The 22067-nt window shown below is 37.7% G+C and overlaps 1 protein-coding gene and 1 non-coding gene across 3 annotated transcripts in view; both read left to right on the forward strand.

Annotated features, from left to right (window-relative positions):
- NAV3 (neuron navigator 3) overlaps window positions 1-22067 on the forward strand; it is an 832636-nt gene that overhangs the window by 387880 nt on the left and 422689 nt on the right. The window lies entirely within an intron of this gene.
- On the forward strand, window positions 14092-14197 carry LOC131767584 (U6 spliceosomal RNA). Its single transcript, XR_009338783.1, has one exon. It is a non-coding gene; the product is annotated as a U6 spliceosomal RNA (small nuclear RNA).

Here is a 22067-nt window from a genome sequence, read left to right on the forward strand (position 1 = left end):
TGGCTCACGGGCCCAGCTGCTCCGCGGCATGTGGGATCTTCCCGGACCGGGGCACGAACCCGCGTCCCCTGCATCGGCAGGCGGACTCTCAACCACTGCGCCACCAGGGAAGCCCCAGGAAACTGATGTTGATAGAGGTAAAAAGTAGGCACAGAGAAGAGGGGACAAATAGGACAGGCATTAAGGAAGTACATTTAATCAGTCTTAGTGAAAGATTGGAAGGGGATGAAGGGTATGATTCCTTTGTTTTTGCCTTGAGTAACTAGGTAGATGAAGCACCATTCACCTATATAAGAAAACCAGGAAGAAGAGCATGGGGGAGATAAGGAAAATATGTCTTCAGTTTGAGATATAGCAGTTCTATGTGACCTGGGAAGCTTCTAGATGGAAATGTGCAGTGGCTGGTTGCTTTAATGTGTGTGTGTGTGTGTGTGTGTGAGAGAGAGAGAGAGAGAGAGAGAGAGAGAGAAATGAATATGAATGAATGGATGTGTAACCTGTGTATTTCAGTCTGGGTTTCACCTGTATAAATCACCTGCACATATTGGACATGGTTGTAACCATCTCAGGGACATAAGCAAAGTTACAAAACATCATATGGGGGACTTCCCTGGTGACACAGTGGTGAAAAATCTGCCTGCCAATGCAGGGGACACGGATTCGAGCCCTGGTCCAGGAAGATCCCACATGCCGTGGAGCAACTAAGCCCGTGCACCACAACTACAGAGCCTGCACTCTAGAGCCCGTGAGCCACAACTACGGAGCCTGCGTGCCACAGTTACTGAAGCCCATGCGCCCTAGAGCCCGTGCTCTGCAACAAGAGAAGCCACCGCAGTGAGAAGCTTGTGCACCACAACGAAGAGTAGCCCCCGCTCACCACAACTAGAGAAAAGCCACGTGCAGCAAGAAAGACCCAACTCAGCCAAAACAAACAAAAAAACATCATCTGGGATCATTTGACAGATATAAACTAAATAGTAAAGAGGAATGTGGTTATAATTGGGGGGAAATCACATTTAAATGGTAGCTAGAAACAAAGACCACAGAGGAGATAGAAGGGGAGCCAAGTTCTGAGGGAAACCAACAAATAATGGTTTCATGAAAGCTTGAGAATAGTGAGTAGAATTTCAAGGAGAGAGTGATCAAATTTTACTGAAAGGCCACTAGACCTTTTGGCACTTAGCAAGCCATTGCTGACTTGGTTTAGATTAGATTCGTTGAGGGAGTTGGATTAAAAGCTTGTTTTCAGTTTAAGGATAAAAGAGAGGTAAGGAAATAAATCCAATTTGTGTAGACTAGACACTTCCCAAAGCTAGGAGATAACGTGAGGAAAAATAGGGTCAAAAGATTTTTTTTAAGATGAGAGAGATTCAAGGGAAAGAGTCAGAAAAGAGAGATGAATTTGAAGATTCTGAGCAAAAAAGGAATCGTGGAGGAACATTTCAATGGGAAAAGATAGCATCCAGAGTACAAAAGAGGCCCTTTGACTTAGAAAACAGTTGAGATATCTTTGTTCACTAATGCTGTAAGGATGAAAGTAGGAACGTGATGGAGAAGGTCTAGCAATCTGTCAACTTGATAGACTCTACTTTTTTACATCCTATCCTGTCTTCCATGAACCAGTCATTTTTCCTTTCTTGGATTCCTGTTGTATTTGTGGTCTTTTCATTTGCATACTTAAATTGGTTCTGCTATTTAATAACTTAATTACATACTTAAATTTCCAATGCATGTGGGGCATGTGGGGAGATTCTCCTCAACTCCAAAAAGCAATTCTTAGACACCAGCAGGGTGTCCATGAATTCAACTCAATTCTGACAGTTTATCCAGAGATAGCATCGATTCCACATGTTTAAGGGTCCAGTTCTACAAGATTGCATCCCCGTTTCAGACGTTGCAAGCCCAGATTGTTATCTTTCCTTCTCAGCTACTGGCTATAAATCAGAGGTTCTCATAACATCCTTTTTGGGTTTAATTAATTTGCTAGAGCAACTAACAGAACTCAGAGAAATATTTTGCTTACTAGATTACCACTTTATTATAAAAGGATATAACTCAGGAACAGCTAGATGGAAGAGAGGCATCGGGCATAGTATAGGGAAAGGGCACAGAGCTTCCATGCCTTCTCTAGGTGGGCACTCTCCCGCATCTCCACAGTGTTCACCAGCCCAGAAACTCTCCGAACCTCATCTTTTTGGTTTTATGGAAGCCTCATTATATAAGGCATGATTGATTAAATCATTGGCCACTGGTGATTAATTCAACTCCCAGGTCCTCTCCAGAGGTCTGGGAGTGGGACGGAAAGTTCCAACATTCTAATCACGTGGTTAGCTCCATTGGCAGCCAGCCTCATCCTTAGGTCATCCAAATGACCAAATACGTATTCCTTATAAATCACAATATCACAATACTTTTTTATCTTGGAACCAGAGACCATGTCCCTTTGTCCTTCTAATTCCTCAGATTCAATATGTATGCTAGCAATGTGATAACCTTTAATCTTTGGCTGATACCTTGATCTATACATGAGAAATACCTGGCATAAAAAAACCCTGAGTTTTGAAGCATTGGCTGATGACCTTTATAGAAGTCAGAGTCACAGCAACTAAATTTGAGGTTTTTGATTTGCGTATTTGGATATAATTTTGCAGTCTGAGCAGATGATCTACAACCTGGCCTCAGAGATCTGCCTGCAGTAAATTGTAAGATGTGCCTTCTTTTTTTTTAACCTCCAAAAGTGGAAGGGATGAGTCAGCCCATCTGGGATTTTAAACAGTCAGTTCCAGGGACACTGCACAGCCCAAAGCCATGCCTCCAGCAAATCACTATTAAAAATATTCTCTGCTAGGCAAGACCACCTAATGTGTCAACCTTGACTGCTTCCTGTAAGTAAAAGGAAATATTTAGAAGCAAAACCAACAGAATTACTATTGAAGGCAATTGTAAGGTTACTTCCTTCATTTGCCTTTGAAAATATGGTGTGTGTTTTATTCCGTGATAGCCTTGATGGTTTACATGAACAGTCAGATGTAACTCATTTTACCAAGGACGGATGAAGTTGAATCAGTTTTCTCTCTGAAAAAGCTAATAATGTGTAAATTGATATATAAATGTCGGTGATATATACTGTGTATGTGCACTTGAATGATAGTATAAGCTTTTTTCTGCACAGATATCAAGAATGTGATATTATTCACATAATTGCAAAGATTTAGACACAACAGGACAAAGAAGATATTTTAAAGAAAAAAATGGGGAATTATGCAAATTTTGACAGGGTCTTTTAATGTCTGATAAGATATGTATTGAAAATTAGTATACTGAACATTGTTTATAATAATAATAGGGCACTAGAAAATGATACTTACCTTTGAATATAAACCCTTTGTTCAGTTATTCTTAAATAGGATTTTAATGTCAATACCAGTATGTGCAAAATATTAATAATAAATGAATTAACATAAAGGAAAGTGCAGGTCACTGTTCACAGTAGGAGCTCAACAATAGTTAGCTGAATTTGAATGATATAAAGATAAGAGGGAAAACATGTTAAACCCTCCTGTAAACAGCAGATGACCCCTGGCAGGAGTCCCTTCTTTTTCTTAGCTTGATTAAAGACTTTCTTACTATTTAGGGTGATTACTTTTCTTCTTTAAATTTTCCAATATCCCTTTAATTTTTCTGCCCTGTTAGATATTGTATTATTATCATCATCAGAAATATATATATTTTTTAATCTTGGAAAGACAAATTACTTCCTTATATGCAGTTTTACTTTAAAGTAATGGTGCATGAAATAATTGTCATTTGAATCTGCTGTTATAACTCCAGACACAGCCTTTCAAAAAATGAAGTGCCATGTGCAATAAATGAGTGCATATACCACTACATAAGCTTAAAAATAAAACAAAATCTTTAAAAAGAGTTACCAAAGTCACAACAGAATATTTTTTAACATCCTCATTCGTATGTTTTTTTTTTTTTTTTTTTTTTTTTGCGGTATGCGGGCCTCTCACTGTTGTGGCCTCTCCCGTTGCGGAGCACAGGCCCCGGACGCACAGGCTCAGCGGCCATGGCTCACGGGCTTAGTTGCTCCGCGGCATGTGGGATCTTCCCGGACCAGGGCACGAACCCGTGTCTCCTGCATCGGCAGGCGGATTCTCAACCACTGCGCCACCAGGGAAGCCCAGGGAAGCCCTCGTATGTTTAATTGGATTGCCTGTATCCTTCCGATGTCTACACTTCCCATCAGCTACTCAAGGACAGATTCACGGGGAGAGGTCTACAACAAAGGCATGAATACTGGAACCTGTGGTCCCCTGGGCGCCACCAATGTCATTACTGTTCTAAAGAAACTAAATTCAAGATGTACTGTGTATTCTCATGGCTCTCAGAGACATTGTCGGTCACCGTAAGAATTTTGGGGCCTCCCTGGTGGCGCAGTGGCTGAGAGGCCGCCTGCCGATGCAGGGCACACGGGTTCGTGCTCCGGTCCGGGAAGATCCCACATGCCGCGGAGCGGCTGGGCCCGTGAGCCATGGCCGCTGAGCCTGCGCGTCCGGAGCCTATGCTCTGCAACGAAAAGAATTTTGATGTTTGCCCACAACAGGTGAACCCATTGCACAGATTTAGGTAAATGAGTGAAATTGTCAGGCAGGTCTCTTGGGCAGCACTGTGGAGGACGGATTTCGGAAGAACAAGATTATTGTTAATGAGGCCAGTTCAAAAGTAGTGAGTAATATTGAGGTAAGAAGCGATTTGAGCCCCAAATTATGCTACTTTTATTTTTTTCCCTAAAATTTCGTTTGGCCTCCATTTATCTCTGGGAGTGGGTGAAGAAATAAAGATATGGGGAAAAAGAGAAATTCAGTATGATTCTGTGCATGGTAACACCGTTCATTCAGGTGAGGAAGGCAGAGGACAAAAGATGTGTTGAGGTTGATGTTTCTTTGGAGGTACAGGGAGAAATATGTACTGGTCACATGGTATCCGGAATGGAGATGAAGATTTAGGACTCATTAGGGTACACCTGGTTTTTGAAGCCTTAGGAGCAATTGAGCTCATCCAAGGAATGCGTAGAGCAGTGTTTCTTAAAGAGGAGGGAAAAATAGTAGAATCCACTAAGCGTCATTTGCAAACTCTACATTCTGCTTCCCGACATCACAGGGGTGGAGAAGGAAGCATGAATACTTTGAAAAAACTCCCAGGTACTTCTTTGATATGCTGTCCTCTCCCAGGGGATGTGGACATTGATACCATTTTAAAAGTTCTCCAGGAGATTCTGATGTACACCCAGGACTAAGAACCACTAAAGGCAAGTGAAAGGGGAAGAAGGGTGAGCATTCCATCTAGGAGGAACAGAACTCAAATGAACAAGGCCAGACCTGATAATGTTCTCTAAAGGTGACAAGAACAACTACGGAATATTAGCAACTGTCACAAATCAAAGGATAACTTTGTATATGTAATGTCTGCGAAGGACTCATAGCCATTTATTGGGCTCTTCAACTACTAGTATGCCATCTGTCTTGTAAGAATCCAACAGCCACTGCTTTTCTAGAGATAACCAGTATTTCCAAGTGTTTCACATTGATTTGGTGACTGAATCTGACGACATTCTAGAAACTTTCAAAGATGCTTTCATGTGTTTTTCTAGTTCCCTTTTGAGTGACAGTGAATTTCACTAGCTTTTCCCTTGCTCTCTTTTCTCTCTTTACTTCCCTTGATGTCCCACCCCATCCATCTTAATTTTGGCATCCTTTAAGAATATACGTCCTGTCTCCAACTTATTCTTCCTCATTGGGTTCCTGGATGTTTAACTTTAGCTTCTTTCCTGTTGTTCCATAGTGAATCTCTCAAGATATACAGTCTAGTCCATGTCCAGTTGGATTCTGATGGCAAATCAAATATAAATGTGAATAATGGAATTTTTTCTTGGTATTTTAAAATCTCTCCTAATGTCCATCTTGTCATCTCTTTTTACCTCTTTATCTTTTTAATTAATCAGTTGGTAGAGTGAAAATCCCAAGTCTTACTGCTTCCTCCTTAATTTTTCTGCACTTCAGTTCCTATTCTGGAGACAATTGCAATAGCTTCCTCATGGGGCAATTACGAGGCGTATAGAAGGCTTTAGTTGTTATCATTACTTCCTAATGACACCTCCTTTTCCTCAAAAGTTTATAAATAAGTTTACCAGGATATAATTAATGGAAGTCAGACCCAAAAGCGCACAAGTGCACACACATCCACAGAAGCACACAGGCACACATATGTATATCTTGATTTGGATGGTGGTTACACAGGCATATATATTTGCCAACGTTTTTCAAGCTGTATACTTAAGATGTATACATTTTCTAGATGTAAATCATACCTCAATAAATTACTGGTTGGAAAAGGTGTAATGAGAAGCAGAGCAGTAGAGCAGTTAAGATTGTGGGTTCTGGAACTGGATTTTGGTTTAAACCCTGGCTCCAGTACTAACTGTTGGTGTGATTTGAGGCAAGAGATTGGCCTCTGTATTTCAGTTTCCTCACTAGTTAGATCTGGATAAAAGGACCTATCTCATAGAGTTGTTATGAGGACTAAAGGAAGTAATCTAAAATAGTACTTGGCACATCTTAAATAGCATATAAATGTTAGCTACTGTTTTCTAATATGTTTTCTTAAAATAATGGCGTTACATATTTCTAGGGTATGTGTCTTCTTTGTATATCCCATATCTTTACTTAGGTAATGTCTTTTTTCATGCAGAGAATAAGGTTTTATACTTTTTTGTTACCTCTGTGTATGTCCAACATATGTAGCCTGATGCTACATTTAATAGGAGCAAAATCAACATTCATTGAACATTTACCAAGAAAGTCATACCAGATCAAAAGACAGTTTTTATTGTAAAAATTGATTAAATTGGGTATTCCTAACTAGTAGTGAAAATTGTATCTGATTTATTTAAACCAAATCTACCCAAAGAATAATTATTCCTTTAGCAGCAAATTTTAAAATGGTATGAAAATAAGTTTGTGAGAAGTAAACGGATTTTCTTTTAACCTCAACTATTCTACTCAACCTTTCAGATCCCAGAAAATTACAGTAATAATAAATTGGAATAATGTCAGATGATGGAAAATTCAAATCCACATGGATAATTGTCTCTTCTAAGTAGAGAGTGGCTATGGTTCTGGAGCTTTAAACATTTAAATCTAAAAGACAAATGTCCTAGTGTTTTAAAGTGATTCACACAGTGACCTTTTTCATTATGCATTTGAATTGTTTAAATCAAATTTTAATATGAAGTACAAAATCTGTTTGATTTAACAGTTATTTGTATGAATTAAAAGAATGTCATCAATTCCTTAAAAGAAAATTACAGTTTATTTTTTTTAATTAAATTGACGGTAACCATATTATTAATTAACAACATTTTCTATTTGTTCAGTTATACAGTAAAGAGAAAAAAAGAAGCTACTTGATTCCCAGTTCTTGGATTAGAACTGACAATTACTATTTATTGTATACCAATTATTTTTCAATTCCTATACTTGGTGGATTTTACAGGTTTTATTAAAACTGTTGCAATGTAATTATTATCCCCCTGTAGACATGAGAAAACTAACAATATAGTACTCAATTTAAAGCTTAAACGTGCTTCACTGAATGTGTGGATATTTTCCTCTTTAATGTGAAGTTTCTAATATGTGGAAAACTGGTACGTAGAACCGGAATGCTTTAAAAATTGTGAAAATAACTGTCTAGAAAGTGATAAGGAGATATGTAACCAAAAAAGGGGCCATTACAGAAGTCAAAAACATATATTATTGGTTGGACGAAATCTGATTTTGCAAAAAAAAAAGGGGGGGGATGTTTATGACATATATGGGGGGAAGGAGAGTTATTCTTTTACAAATTAATTTTGAAATAGTATGTTAAATAGTTCAGTTTGAATGAAAAAATAACAATGAAATTAGGACTCATCATACATTAATAATGATATATTTCCAGTTAAAGGGAGTGTTTTACCCATGGTACTGTACTGATGAATCCCATTCTGTGGTCAAGACCACAGCTGAAGTACTGAATCCATTTCTTGGGGTCATTTTCTAGGAGGATAACTGGAAGGGTAAGAGGTTTTTCATGGTTTCCAGTGAGGATAACCTGCTCTGATTACCCTGGAAAGGAGAAGGCTTGCCAGTAGACTACATGATGGCAGAAGAGGAACAAATGGGTGAATAATACTGGGAGGTGGAAGAGAAGCATCATTTTCTGTTAGCGCTATGCAACCATGGTGTAAGGTGGTTTGCAAGGAAGTTAACTTGCAAATACTGTGACTACTTCAGCAGAAGCCAGGTGACCCCGTGTCAGGGAATGTGATGACCGAGGATTCCTCCTTGGGAGAAAGGGAGTGGAGGACTCCTAAGCAACTTTCTGACCCTTAGCCTTTCAGACCAACAGAAGTGCACAGAAGTTTGCCAGGTAGATTGTATGTTATCAGCTTAGGAGAGTCCGATATTTAAAAAAAAAAAAAAAAAAAAAAGATCATTTATGGGGAAAGTATTTTTTGAAATGTTATTTTTTCCTGGGTATAAAGAATTGGAGCTAATATTTTTTTGTTAAGAGAAAGAAAAAATTGAGAATAAAAAGGAGAGACAGAGAAAAACAAAATCCTTATAAAGTGTGATACATTTAGCACTTTTTCTTTACCTGTCCCCATCAATTTAGTCATTATTTTCCATTGCTTTACATATACATACAATAATCTGAGGTTTAGGAATTATGTTGTTGTTACAAGCTATTAATTTTTACATTATATATTTGTATTCTATAAATACCTATTTTAAATTTTTGTATTGTCAGGTTTTTTTTTTTTTTTTACTATATTTACTACAATTAAACAACTTTTATTTAACTGGTTTTTATTCTCCCTGCCGGTATTATATGCCATCACTTCCTTATTTAAGATCTCTTAGGGCTTCCCTGGTGGCGCAGTGGTTGAGAGTCCGCCTGCCGATGCAGGGGACGCGGGTTCGTGCCCCGGTCCGGGAAGATCCCACATGCCGCGGAGCGGCTGGGCCCGTGAGCCATCGCCGCTGAGCCTGCGCGTCCGGAGCCTGTGCTCCGCAACGGGAGAGGCCACAACAGTGAGAGGCCCGCGTATCACAAAAAAAAAAAAAAAAAAAAAAAAAAAAAAAAAAAAAAAGATCTCTTAAATTTGACTTACTGCTCAGTCACCTAGAGTATGTATTCAAATAGCTTGTTTAATAAATAAGAAGTTTGAATTACTGAAGATGTCTTTCTCTTGCCTTTATATATGACTAAAAATGTGACTAAATATAAAATTATTGGTTGATCATTAACTGTAGGCAGTGCTCAGTACTTTTTTAGGAATTCAGTTTTGCAGATGGGTGTGTGATATCAAATTAATGTCTTTCTTTTTTCATTAATAACATTATTTTCCTGACTTCATGATTTTTTTTTTTTTTTTTTGCGGTACGCGGGCCTCTCACTGTCGTGGCCTCTCCCGTTGCGGAGCACAGGCTCTGGACGCGCAGGCTCGGCGGCCATGGCTCACGGGCCCAGCCGTTCCGCGGCATGTGGGATTGTCCCGGACCAGGGCACGAACCCGTATCCCCTGCATCAGCAGCTGGACTCTCAACCACTGCGCCACCAGGGAAGCCCCCTGACTTCAAGATTTTTGACATTAGTTTATCATTGTACCAAAAAAATTAAGAAGTGTATGGCTCTTCTTAGGCAGAAGGGTTAAAAAGCCTCTTATTTAGTTAATTTGAATTTGTTGAGAAGACAGTGAACTTCTTTTGATCTTCATATAGTTTCACCAAGTTTTCTTTCCTAATTACCACTCATTCTTCAGTAAATATTGAGACTCCTATTGCTTATTTTTCTGGTTTCCGCATTCAGTATACCTAAAATCTTTTATTAATGATCTGTTCTGCTATCTCTATAAAAATTTTCTTCTGACATAATTTTAGCTCTTTGCTCTTTTTTTACTCTGCTTATGAGTTTTTCAAGTTTGACCTCTATGTTACAGTTTTAACCATCGTATCAGTTGTGTCCTTAATTCAGCTGGTACAGTGTTAATATATATGTAGCCTGTCCTGATTGAACTAATTTGTCTCAGCATATTGCTTTTGCTGGCAGCAGTGTAAACGGTACACCATCATGATAAAATTAAGCGTATACCTCTCAAATGACATAGCACTTCGCTCCTAGGTATTTATCCTAGGAATCAGAAACACAAGACTGGGCTTCCCTGGTGGCGCAGTGGTTGAGAATCCGCTTGCTAATTCAGGGAACACGGGTTCGTGCCCCGGTCCGGGAAAATCCCACATACCGCGGAGCGGCTGGGCCCGTGAGCCATGGCCGCTGAGCCTGCGCGTCCGGAGCCTGTGCTCCGCAACGGAAGAGGCCACAACAGTGAGAGGCCCGCGTACCACAAAAAAAAAAGAAACACAAGACTTTGAGTTTTGAGTTGAGACAGAAAGCTATAGGTATAAGTGAGAAGCCTCGTGTATTGTGAAAGGACTTCTCTGTTTAACAACTGGAAGCATATATAAGACACATTATTTTTCCTCAGCCTAATTTCAGGGAGCTTGTAGAATATGGCACTTCTTAAAATTTTATGTAGGCTCTTTGCCATGCTTAGTTTTTGATTGTGATGGGGTTTTTTTTTTTCAGTGTTTTTCATAGTATATTAATTTTTAAAAAAAGAAGTCAGGGGAAGGCATGTCAGGAAACTAATATAATAATATTTATGTTATGTAAAATTAAAAAATCATAATGGGCTTTTTTGGAAGATATGAACATAAGAAAATTGTGGTTCTAAAATAGGTCATGAGAATATCCTTGGATACTAAGTAGCTCCATCTTTCTGTGTAAGATTTGCATTTCAGTGGATGAACAATAATTGTATTTCTGTGTCTTATTTTGTACAGTGAGGTGTTAAATAAGTGGGATGAGAAACTCCCTATTTTATTTTAAAAAATTTATGATCTGGGACTAAGGTGTTGTCTTTTGGTTAAAAGCTAGTGTTAACAGTAGTTTTTGCTGATTTTAATATTAATCATTAGACTTTGTCAAATGAGTTAGTAACTAAAACCAACACATTGTTTGTGGTATTACATCATTCATTCTGCATGAAACTGAGGCTGTCTCTTGTCCTCTTATTATCCCAGTAAGAATTTACACCACTTAACCAGGTATTAATCATTGGCTCTTGTGAAAGCTGGGAATGTTTGAGTCAGTTAGATGAGTGAGAGAAACAAAGACAGTGATAAAAGAGCAAAAAGCCTTTGATGGAACAAATTGCCTATGAGAAGATTGGGGATAAGCTCAGGAGCCTTGGAAGGTAGAGCTCAGTGAAAGGATACATGCAGAAGAAGCCAGCCACATCTTCAGGTGGAGAGGAAGGAGGCTGCAAGGTGTTGTTTCTAGGGGCTATCATCTTCTCTGTAAATTTAGAAGCAAGGCCATCTTCTCAGTAAATACTCCTGGAATGACTTGAGGGTACTGAGAGAAGGAAGAAAGACTGAGAAGTTTTGTTGGTAAAGTTTGGGGTCAACTGTTGAGGAGAATGCAATAAGGAGTCATTCGGGAGGGAATTAAAGGCTTGCTGAGCAATAGAGAGGTCTTGGTGTGGTTACATGTGTATTCTGAGTCAATTACAATGGCTTTGCAACCTGTCTGGTAGTCCTTGACAGAGGGGGACAAAGGAAAATAAAATAACTGGGACAATAGTGAACTCTCAAGTGGGTAGGAGACCAAGGAATTATATGGGAAACTGGAACCAGGGGTCAGGAAGGCCCGATACTGAAAACAGACTAGAAACCCGTGTAGCTCCACAGGATTAAATAAATACTTAAGGTCAAAATATAGGAACATAATCTAGGAGGCATTAGTAAAGAGTGGTAACCTGTTGCCCAGCTGGCAAGCTGATAATGACAGCAGTAAAAGAGCAGTCAAGAGAAAATCTATCGGGCTAGTCTAGCTTCTCCCATTGCTCCTGTTAGTTGAGGGCTACTCTGTGTTGTGTGTTTTGCTTAAATCCACATTGGCAAACATTTGCTTACAGGGCTATATAGTATATATGCCTTAGACAGTCTGAAAATGCATTTACCTGAAAACCATAGGTGGTTGTTCAGGAACACTTGTGTGAAATCCGCATCAAAGTCAAGGTTTAAAAAAAGTATCAGTATAAACAGTGTTGAAATCCTTGCCTCCTGGATGTTGAAGAGCTTTTTTTCAATCTACCTACAGGTATCTATGTCTGTATATATGTATGTGTGTGTGTATATAGGTATATGATACTATATGCCTAATACTGTTTTAGTCCCTATGAGAAACATATAGAAATTAAAGAAATAATCTGTCTTCCAAGAAATGCTAATCTATTTGGAGAAGGAAATGGGAAAAGGAAGACTGGAGGAATGAAAATGCCTATAAAATATCATATAGTTGGACAATGTGTTACTGCTACAAAGGTGAGTTAATGACTTTGAGTACAGAATTGCCTGTATACCAAGCAGGAAGATTTCTCTGCCTTTGGACTTGAGGTTTGAGACAGTAGCCAACTGGGAACTCTTTTCTCATGTATAGCATTTCAGCTACTCTCGTGCTTTGGAAAGATGAAATAATGACTCATTTTTCCAGGATTATTATTTCTACTGCTTAGTTCTGCTAAATGTCATAGTCTGAATAGTTATTAAAAGTCGGAAAAATAATTAACTGGACACTTTTCAGACTCAATCACATTTGGACTGGTACGATAATGGTCTCCCAAAATATTTGATGCCTTGAAAGTAGTGTCCTGCTGTATTTGATATAGACTCCTTTTTCTTCTTTTTAAATATTTTCTTGAATTATAAAATAAGTATATGTGGCAATAGGTTAAGTCTGTTGATTCTATTTTGGGCAGTTATACCTAAGAAAAATAAAGACCCGTGAATAAATCCTATTTAGTGTTTGACACATTAAAGCAGTCATTTAAAATTGTTAAACCATATTTGGAAAGTAATCAGAAAGCAGCATGTAAAAAAAAAAACAGGATTATAAATGTGTTCCATTTTGATATCATAGAACAGTATGTTGGAAGGGCCTAATGCTATCACTTCCTACCAGTAATTTTACAGTAAAATACAATCTGGGATTCTAGATGGAAAATTACATCATCAGTTGTTCAGTGGCATGGTGGTGTCTTTGTAAATCTGCCCGAGCAATTTGGTTACTGCAGTCAATTTGTGTTTTACTTTGCTCATTGTCAAATTCAAGATTTCTGTTGTTCTAGTTGAGCAAAAATTTTTGTATATCATGTTTTCAAGATGGTGGGTAAGATTCAAGTTGGCCTTTTAGGTTAAGATACATGTGATGTTAAGCCTCCCACAGTGTTGACAATACATTTTCAATGACATTAAGTGAAGTGGGAAATATTCTCCAACCCTAATCTTACCCAGGGCTATTGAAAAGAGATATTCTTCTTTAATGCTAACAAGCACGATGAAGGAAAACTTGGTATGAACTACATACAGTTCTAAAGAGAGTGATTCTAACCAGACTGTACTGATGGGCATCAGATGAACAAAGGAAATATAATTGTAAACGGAAAAGGTGGGACTTTTTGTGTCTAACGATTCTGTTACGTTGAGGGATATTTGAGGATCTGACCATGAAGGATTCAGTCCTGAGACTGGGTTTAACATTTTAAAACATTTTTAAATATTAAAACTTAGATGAAGTCATAAAAGATATATAATTAACTTTTGCAGATGATAGAAATATGGGAGGGAGCATTAATATGATGGATGAGAACATCAGTGTACAAGATTAATAGCTTCAACTGATGGATTGCATCCAATTATGGGATTAAATTTGAATGTAAATATTTATTGTAAAAAGCAGTTTGGACAATTTTAAGGTAGTGGAAACACAGTTGATAGCAAATGATGCTTTTTAAAAAGGTGAATCTGGGTATTTTTATGTGACTATAAGATTAATATGAGCCAGTAGTATGAAGCGGCTGCTAAAAAATAAAAACCGTAGGCACGATAGAAACATAGTAAAGATCAAGAGAAGTCCTAGACAGTGCTCGCTTCGGCAGCACATATACTAAAAATTGGAATGATAGAGAAGATTGGCATGGCTCCTGAGCAAGGATGACATGCACATTCGTGTAGTGTTCCATATTTTTACCTCACACCAGTCAGAATGGCTATCGTTAAAATGCCTACAAATAATAAATTCTGGAGAGGGTGTGGAGAAAAGGAAACCCTCGTACACTGTTGGTGGGGATATATTTTGGTGCAGCCACTATGAGAAACAGTATGGAGGTTCCTCAAAAAACTAAAAATACAGTTGCCACATGATCTAGCAATCCCATTCCTGGACATATATCTGGAGAAAACTCTAATTCAAAAAGACACATGCACCCCAATGTTCATAGCAGCGCTATTTACAATAGCCAAGACATGGAAGCAACCTAAGTATCCACTGACAGATGAATGGATAAAGAAGGTGTGGTATACACGTACAGTGGAATACTACTAAAAGAATGAACTAATTCCATTAAAAAGAATGAACTACCCATCTGCAGCAACATAGATGGACCTAGAGATTATCACACTAAGTGAAATAAGTCAGAAAGAGACAAATATTGTATGATATAACTAATATGTGGAATCTAAAATATGACACAAATGAACTTGTTTATGAAACAAACAGACTCACAGACATAGAAGACAGACTTAGGGTTACCAAAAAGGAAAGGGGGTGAGGGAGGGATAAATTAGGAGTTTGTGATTAACAGATATCACTACTATATATAAAGTAGATAAACAATAATGACCTACTGTATAGCACAGGAAACTATACTCAATGTCCTATAATAAACCATAATGGAAGAGAATATGAAAAAGAATGTATATCTATCTGCCTATCTGTTTATCTATCTATTTATCTACCTACCTACCTGTAGTATAACTGAATCACTTTGCTCTACACCAAAAACTAACACAACATTGTAAATGAATCATACTTCAAAAAAATAAATAAACAGATTAAAAAAAAATAATTCCTAGACACTTTGCACACTGTGATGTGCAGGCCGCATCCAGAGGGTTGTGCTGCTGTCTATGAGCCATGATTTAAGAAGAGCGTTTAATATGTCAGAGTGGGTCCGAACGAGGCTGGAGGCTGACCAGTTTTCTTCAGATATTCAAACTGACAATGGAACAGATGCCGGAATTATTTTCTTTCAAGTAAAAGCTTCAAGAAGCAGACTTGATTCTCCTGGGAAGGCATGGGCAGCCACTGCCAGAGAGATATAATAAGGAGGAATCTTTGGTTTGGTAGAGACTAAAAGGAATAACTTCTATTTTCCTTTTAAAAGTCAAAGATGCCATGATTATTGAATATAAATCTAAGATTTGAGAAAGCAAAAAGAAAGACAATCCGGGGTAAGAACTGAGATAGGCTGTGACTGGAGGGTCTCACTCTTGATTAGCTTCTGGGCCTATTAAAGCACGTTGTTTGGACCTCAGCTCTCCATCTAAAGCCTGAATTGGACTTAATTGTGATACAGTGTCAAGTGGTAAAAGAGCATATCACAAGGGGTATACTGTTAGCATTAAAAGGGGAAAGTCAGAAATAGCTTCACGTGGATTTTTTTTCCCCAATCAAGCAACGCAATGAAGTACAATAAAAAAGGCAGAATGCAGAACTCACAAGAAATGATGGTCTATCCCCTTTGAAGGTTTTCATGAACTATAACAGGATTATAGTTGTTTACACTGTATTTCACTTAGAATTGAAAATGAAGGTGCCTTCGGCTACCTGACTGCCTTTATAATTCGCTTAGTGATTCCTACAATCTCATGGCAAATTGTAAGAATTTTCTTTTTCTCCTTCTTGTTTATTTTCAGGGAGATGGGTTCTGTTCTTTAGAGTTTCACAGTGATGTAGTAGATCTTAGTTTGAACAAATCGATCCTCTTATTTCTTTAGAATCTGTTATGTGTATGAAAGTTTAATTTGGTGTGGGTCAGGGCAAAGGAAATACAAGGACACTGGATAACAAAAGAGACAAAAAAGGATGACTGATGTGTTACGCCCTTATAAGCCTCTCTACTTCAAAAATACCAGTCTTGGATAAAGCTATTGTTGAAAACGCTTTTTTCTCCCTCAAGTCCAATATCCAGACACACACAAGTATACAGATACTTTTTATAATCTAGAAATGATATAGGAATCTGAGAATACATTTTGTATTATTAAATGACACATTGTTCAAGTCAAGGTTTTGTTTTGTTGTTTTTCTTTAACAACCGAGTTTATAGTCAGTTGTCCTGTGACATTAACACATTGTAGGTATTCTTAGTTTGTTATTAAAGAAAATATTGGGAATATTAGACATCTTCAGGGAAATTTTTACAAAACATTACTAGATGGGTGAACATTTATCCTTTCCAAGAATATAAAATTTGTGACTCATTTTCATCTTTGGTTTTCCACTGTAAAGAATGGGTGTCAGCTTCCTATGTAATTTTGATTTGTTTATCCAGCAGTTTTGTTTGTCTGTGCAGTTTTCTATGTGCCAATTGTGGTCAATATTTGGTTTCCATAAAAGGTATGAGTTTTCTTTGAGGCTATCTTTCTTGCCATTGCCAAACCCACAACTGATGCACCATTACTTTGACTTTTGTTCTTAATTTAAACTTGGCACAGGTCCTGTCTTTGGTGTAAAACATGAAGCAAACTCCATTTTGACCTGGAATCTAGGGAGGAAACTATTTGCTTGACATTCTATAAAGAGACATATAGACAGGATGTTTGTGTTGCTCTTATAGGGATAGAACTGCTACTTGAATGTGCCAGTACCTACAACTTCAGGGTTGGCACTGCTATTAAAAAAAAAAAAAAAAAGTCTAGCCAAGTTTGTTTTTCTCAGTTTATAGATAAAAGCAGATAAAGACACATCAAAATGTCTCTGTTTAATGGAATGCAAAGCAATCCATTTAAAAAGGCCGGAACAGGATTTAGATCCAGACTGCCTGAGTTTGAATTCTGACTCTACCACTTATATGCCCAGGCAAGTTATTTAACCTGAGTCTGTTGTCTCAACTGTAAAATGAGATATCAGAAGTTTCAACCTCATGGAGCTCTTGGAAGGATTAAGGTAAGTGACTCAGAACAGCGATTGACACAGAGTAGCCTCTTCCTTCTCCTCCTCATCTCTCAGAATTGAATATGCAAGTTACATTCCTTTTTGGCAAGAGTATGGGATTTAGGGTCTTCCGAGAGTTAGCTTTTGACATTCTGGCCTCATTGTCACCCTGCTCTAACTTACCTGGTCAATGATATAGTCTTTACTTCTTATCTAGCAAACTGAATGGTAACCCTGTGACCTGAAGGTGCTAATACATCTCTAAGATGTGAACCATTCAGTCGTATTTTATGAATAATTTAGGTCTCATAAGCTCAGTTCATCCATACTTTGGAAACTTTTCAATCTTCTGTAAGAGCTACGTGGGGCTAGAAATTGAAACCACATAAAACAGTAAAAAAGAATTCCGACCAATTTTTACCTGTCAAATAAAGCCATTTATTCACATTTATTGAGTGTCTAGAACCTTCACAGTGGAGAAAACTACTTAATCATTCTCATGAGCTCCCTGCCTTGCACATTGTGGACACATAATAAAATGGTTTTTTCAATTGAAGTTTATTACCAAGCTTTTCACAGTGAAGATTCCTTTTCAAATATTCTCTAAATCTCTTCTTTTAAAAGTAGATAGATACCCAGTCAGAAGTGGAGAAGTAGCAATTGCTGAGCTTAGCAGTAGCCAAAAGCGAACTTCATCCCTAAGTCTAATGACAGCTTCTTGGATGCAGCTCATGTGTGTTTCTCTTCTCTCTCTTTTTAAAGACAATCCCTAGGTCTGGATCTACTGCTGATTTTGCAGTTTTTACCGGTTAGGTCATATTGAGAATGATGATAGCATTAAAAATGAAATGTTGTATTCTTTTTTAATCCTTTGCCCCAGATTAGTTGAAAAGGGAGAGAGAAGAGGGGGAGGTCCATTACTATTGTTCTACAACACTGAACTAATTGCTTTTTAAGAAATAGCATGAAAGTTGTACACATTATATAAAAAATTCTTGTCTAAAGTGAAATTATTTTACAGATGAAGATAATGAGTGCTTATTGAGGTAATAATGCATCGAATTATATTCAAAGAAGAATTAAATGAAAGATGTTCTGTCATTCTACACATGGTTCACTAACAGAAATTCAAGATTTTTCACATTGGTAAGACAGCCACTTTTAGTGCCATTAAATTTTGTGCCACTTTTAGCACCACATAATTAACTGTGATTTTGACTCTTCACATATGGAAAAAAATTAGGCTAGTACACTTGTTTGTTTCAGAAACAGTTAATAATTTTTAGTTTATCACTGAAATGATATATATTTCTGAATGAGCTTCTCCAGAGGCATGTCACAGACATCTCATCATTCAGTATCACCCTGCCTTTCTGTCAGTTTTAGCCATTTAGAGCCCCTATTTTGGCCATTAACTCTCAGGTCCTTCACTCTCCTCAAGCTGATCTTGACATAGGATTAGGAATACTAAAGCTTTCAGTCACAATGAACCAGTGTCAAAGAGATTAACTGAATAATCTGTTGGCTTAATTCCCCATTCGTGCTCACATGGGAAGGGAGTGACAATATGTGTGAGAGTTCTTTTACAGCTATACTCCAATACAAGCAATGGCTATTACCATTTCCCTATATTGGATCGTTATGGTGACCTTCATTGCTCCTAAAGAACTCCTTTACCTAGTCTTTCTCTTCCATGGTCTCAATTCGTAGCATACAGATGTAGTTCTCTGTTTCTGTACAGCCCAGACTTTGAGGTTAATTGAATATCTAATTCTTACCTACTAAAATTGGGTAGCTGCAGAAAGCGAGCTTCTTGATCATAATTTCATGTTTCTTGCTGCTACTAAAATAGGCAGGAAGGCAGGCTTGTTAACCGGTATTAGTGAGACTTTATGAAAATCCCAGGAAAACGTTAATGTCCCTTTTGGCTGTGCTTCCAATGAATTAGATGTTTATGTGAAACTTTGCCTGTATTGCTCATGAGACCAATGATGCTATAAGGTTTTTTCCCTCTGCCCTGGAAAAAAGTGTTGCCAGAGTCGTGTTCCTTATGATATTGTTACTTTGCTCCTGATTTTGCACTAAACTCAAAGATGTAATCAGGTAGTGTTGGGTGAAAATTGTTGACATGAATAGAGAATCTTTTATCAAAAGATTTAAATATGATATCCTAAACAATACGTTTCTTTCTTGAATTAAAAAACAAAAACCCAATCACTTAATTTTCCCTTATTTCTCCGTTAGCTATGAAGGTAAGCCTACAGGCAAACCTTTTCATACAGATGTATACCTCACCATCTTGGTATTTCTAAGCCTCTTTTTCTTGAAATCTGTTTTACTCAGACTTTTTTTTTTTCTAATAGACTTTCTGAAATTGATGCAGATCTCTTATATCACAATTAATAATTTTCCAGTTTATTTTTTTCTAATAAGGCTCTTCTTGTGTGTGTGTGTGTGTGTGTGTGTGTGTGTGTGTGTGTGTGTGTGTGTGGTTCGCGGGCCTCTCACTGTTGTGGCCTCTCCCGCTCTGCGGAGCACAGGCTCCGGACGCGCAGGCTCAGCGGCCATGGCTCACGGGCCCAGCCGCTCCGCGGCATGTGGGATCCTCCCGGACCGGGGCACGAACCCGTGTCCCCTGCATCGGCAGGCGGACTCCCAACCACTGCGCCACCAGGGAAGCCCAAGGCTCTTCTTTTATTATTATTATTTTTTTTATTGGCATATAGTTGCTTTACAATGTTGTGTTTCTGTTGTACAACAAAGTGAATCAGCTATATGTTACATACATCCCCTCCCTCTTGGACCTCCATCCCACCCCTCTAGGTCACCACAGAGCACCGAGCTGAGCTTCCTGTGCTATATAGCAGCTTCCCACTAGCTATCTATTTTACACATGGTAGTGTATACATGTTAATCCTAATCTCCCAATTCATCCACTCTCCCCTTCCCCTCTGTGTCCACACGTCCGTTCTCTATGTCTGCGTCCCTATTCCTGCCTTGCAAATAGGAAATACATGACTTTAATTTCATATAGGCTACATATATTTTGACCTGTTTGCTCATCCATATCTACCATCTACCAACTATGTGCTGGGCATGTGAAGGGTACAAAGCCCTCTGTCTTTATTTGATGGGAGTTACAGTCTCCTTTTGGAGAAACTATTGGAGAGTAAGATTAATGGGTTAAAATAATGTCAAATTAGAAATCCTTTTAAGACATATTTAAGGATAAAAATTATTTTAAAGATCTTAATACACTATAGGAAAGCACAGGAAAAAGCCTAAAATACTAAATTAGAATGGGCTTGGGAATAGAAATATCAGCTTTGGAATCATAGCACTGTTACTTAACAGGCACAAATTGCACTTGCCTTTTTGCATTCTCATTTTGTTTTCTCTAAAAAATAGAGGTAATAAAAATATCATCTTTATAGAGGTGTGTGAGAACTATGTGATATAATATGCACAACTACTGCCACCCAGTAGGTTCTTAATGCATTTTGCCTTTATTTTTATTACCAATGCTATTAAAAACAAGAGTTTATGGAAATTAAGTAGACTTTTAAAAATAGAACATTATAGGATAGAATAATCTTTCAGAATGTTAGCTTATATGGCTTTTTAAGTTTATGTATGTCATACTTATTTGACTGTCAAATTTATTTTTTAAATTTCAATTCCCTCTTATCTCCAGGAAGCATGTATTTTTATTTTTTCACACAGTATGTTGTCCTTATTATTCTGGACATGGAAATAAAGGAGTGCTTGGAAATGTCTAGATTGTCTTGGCCATTCTGTCGTTACATTCAGTGATGTCAGTAACACAGGCTCCTTCAGGAGCTGTGTAGTTTATGAGTCTGGAGTGTCATATAAAAAAGAAATATCCATAACTCTATATTTTATGGCCGGAGGTTATATAAAGATTCTTGGTCGACTTTCTTTTGAGATTGAGTATTTCACTAATGATTTAAAATTGACATTCTGAATTATTATGTAATTATTTTGTATTATTCTTATTTTCTAATTTGAAAGTAAAGAGCTCCTAATAACCAAAGTATAGATGTACTTTGGAAGTCTTTGACATATACAGTGTCCACTAAATCTTTCCACCTATCGTTAATAGGTACATTTCAGCTACACAATTTTTTTTTTTAGGCTAATTCTTTTTTACTTTATTTTTTTATCATCTTTATTGGAGTATAATTGCTTTACAATGGTGTGTTAGTTTCTGCTTAATAACAAAGTGAATCAGCTATATATATACATATATCCCCATATCTCCTCCCTCTTGCGTCTCCCTCCCACCCTCCCTATCACACCCCTCTAGGTGTTCACAAAGCACCCTCCCTGTGCTATGTGGCTGCTTCCCACTAGCTATCTGTTTTACATTTGCTAGTGTATATATATCCATGCCACTCTCTCAATTCGTCCCAGCTTACCCTTCCTCCTCCTCGTGTCCTCAAGTCCATTCTCTAGTCTGCATCTTTATTCCTGTGTCCTGCCCCTAGGTTTTTCAGAACCTTTCTTTTTTTTTTTTTTTTTTTTAGATTCCATATGTATGTCTTAGCACATGGTATTTGTTTTTCTCTTTCTGACTTACTTCACTCTTTATGACACTCAAAGTCCATCCACCTCACTACAAATAACTCAATTTCATTTATTTTTATGGCTGAGTAATAAGGCAAGAATATACAATGGAGAAAAGACAGCCTCTTCAATAAGTGGTGCTGGGAAAACTGGACAGCTACATGTAAAAGAATGAAGTTAGAACACTCTATAACACCATACACAAAAATAAACTCAGAATGGATTAAAGACCGAAATGTAAGGCCAGACACTATAAAACTCTTAGAGGAAGAGATAGGCAGAACATTCTATGACATAAATCACAGCAAGATCCT

The sequence above is a fragment of the Kogia breviceps genome, chromosome 12 (assembly GCF_026419965.1).
Source record: "Kogia breviceps isolate mKogBre1 chromosome 12, mKogBre1 haplotype 1, whole genome shotgun sequence".
NCBI lineage: Eukaryota > Metazoa > Chordata > Mammalia > Artiodactyla > Physeteridae > Kogia > Kogia breviceps.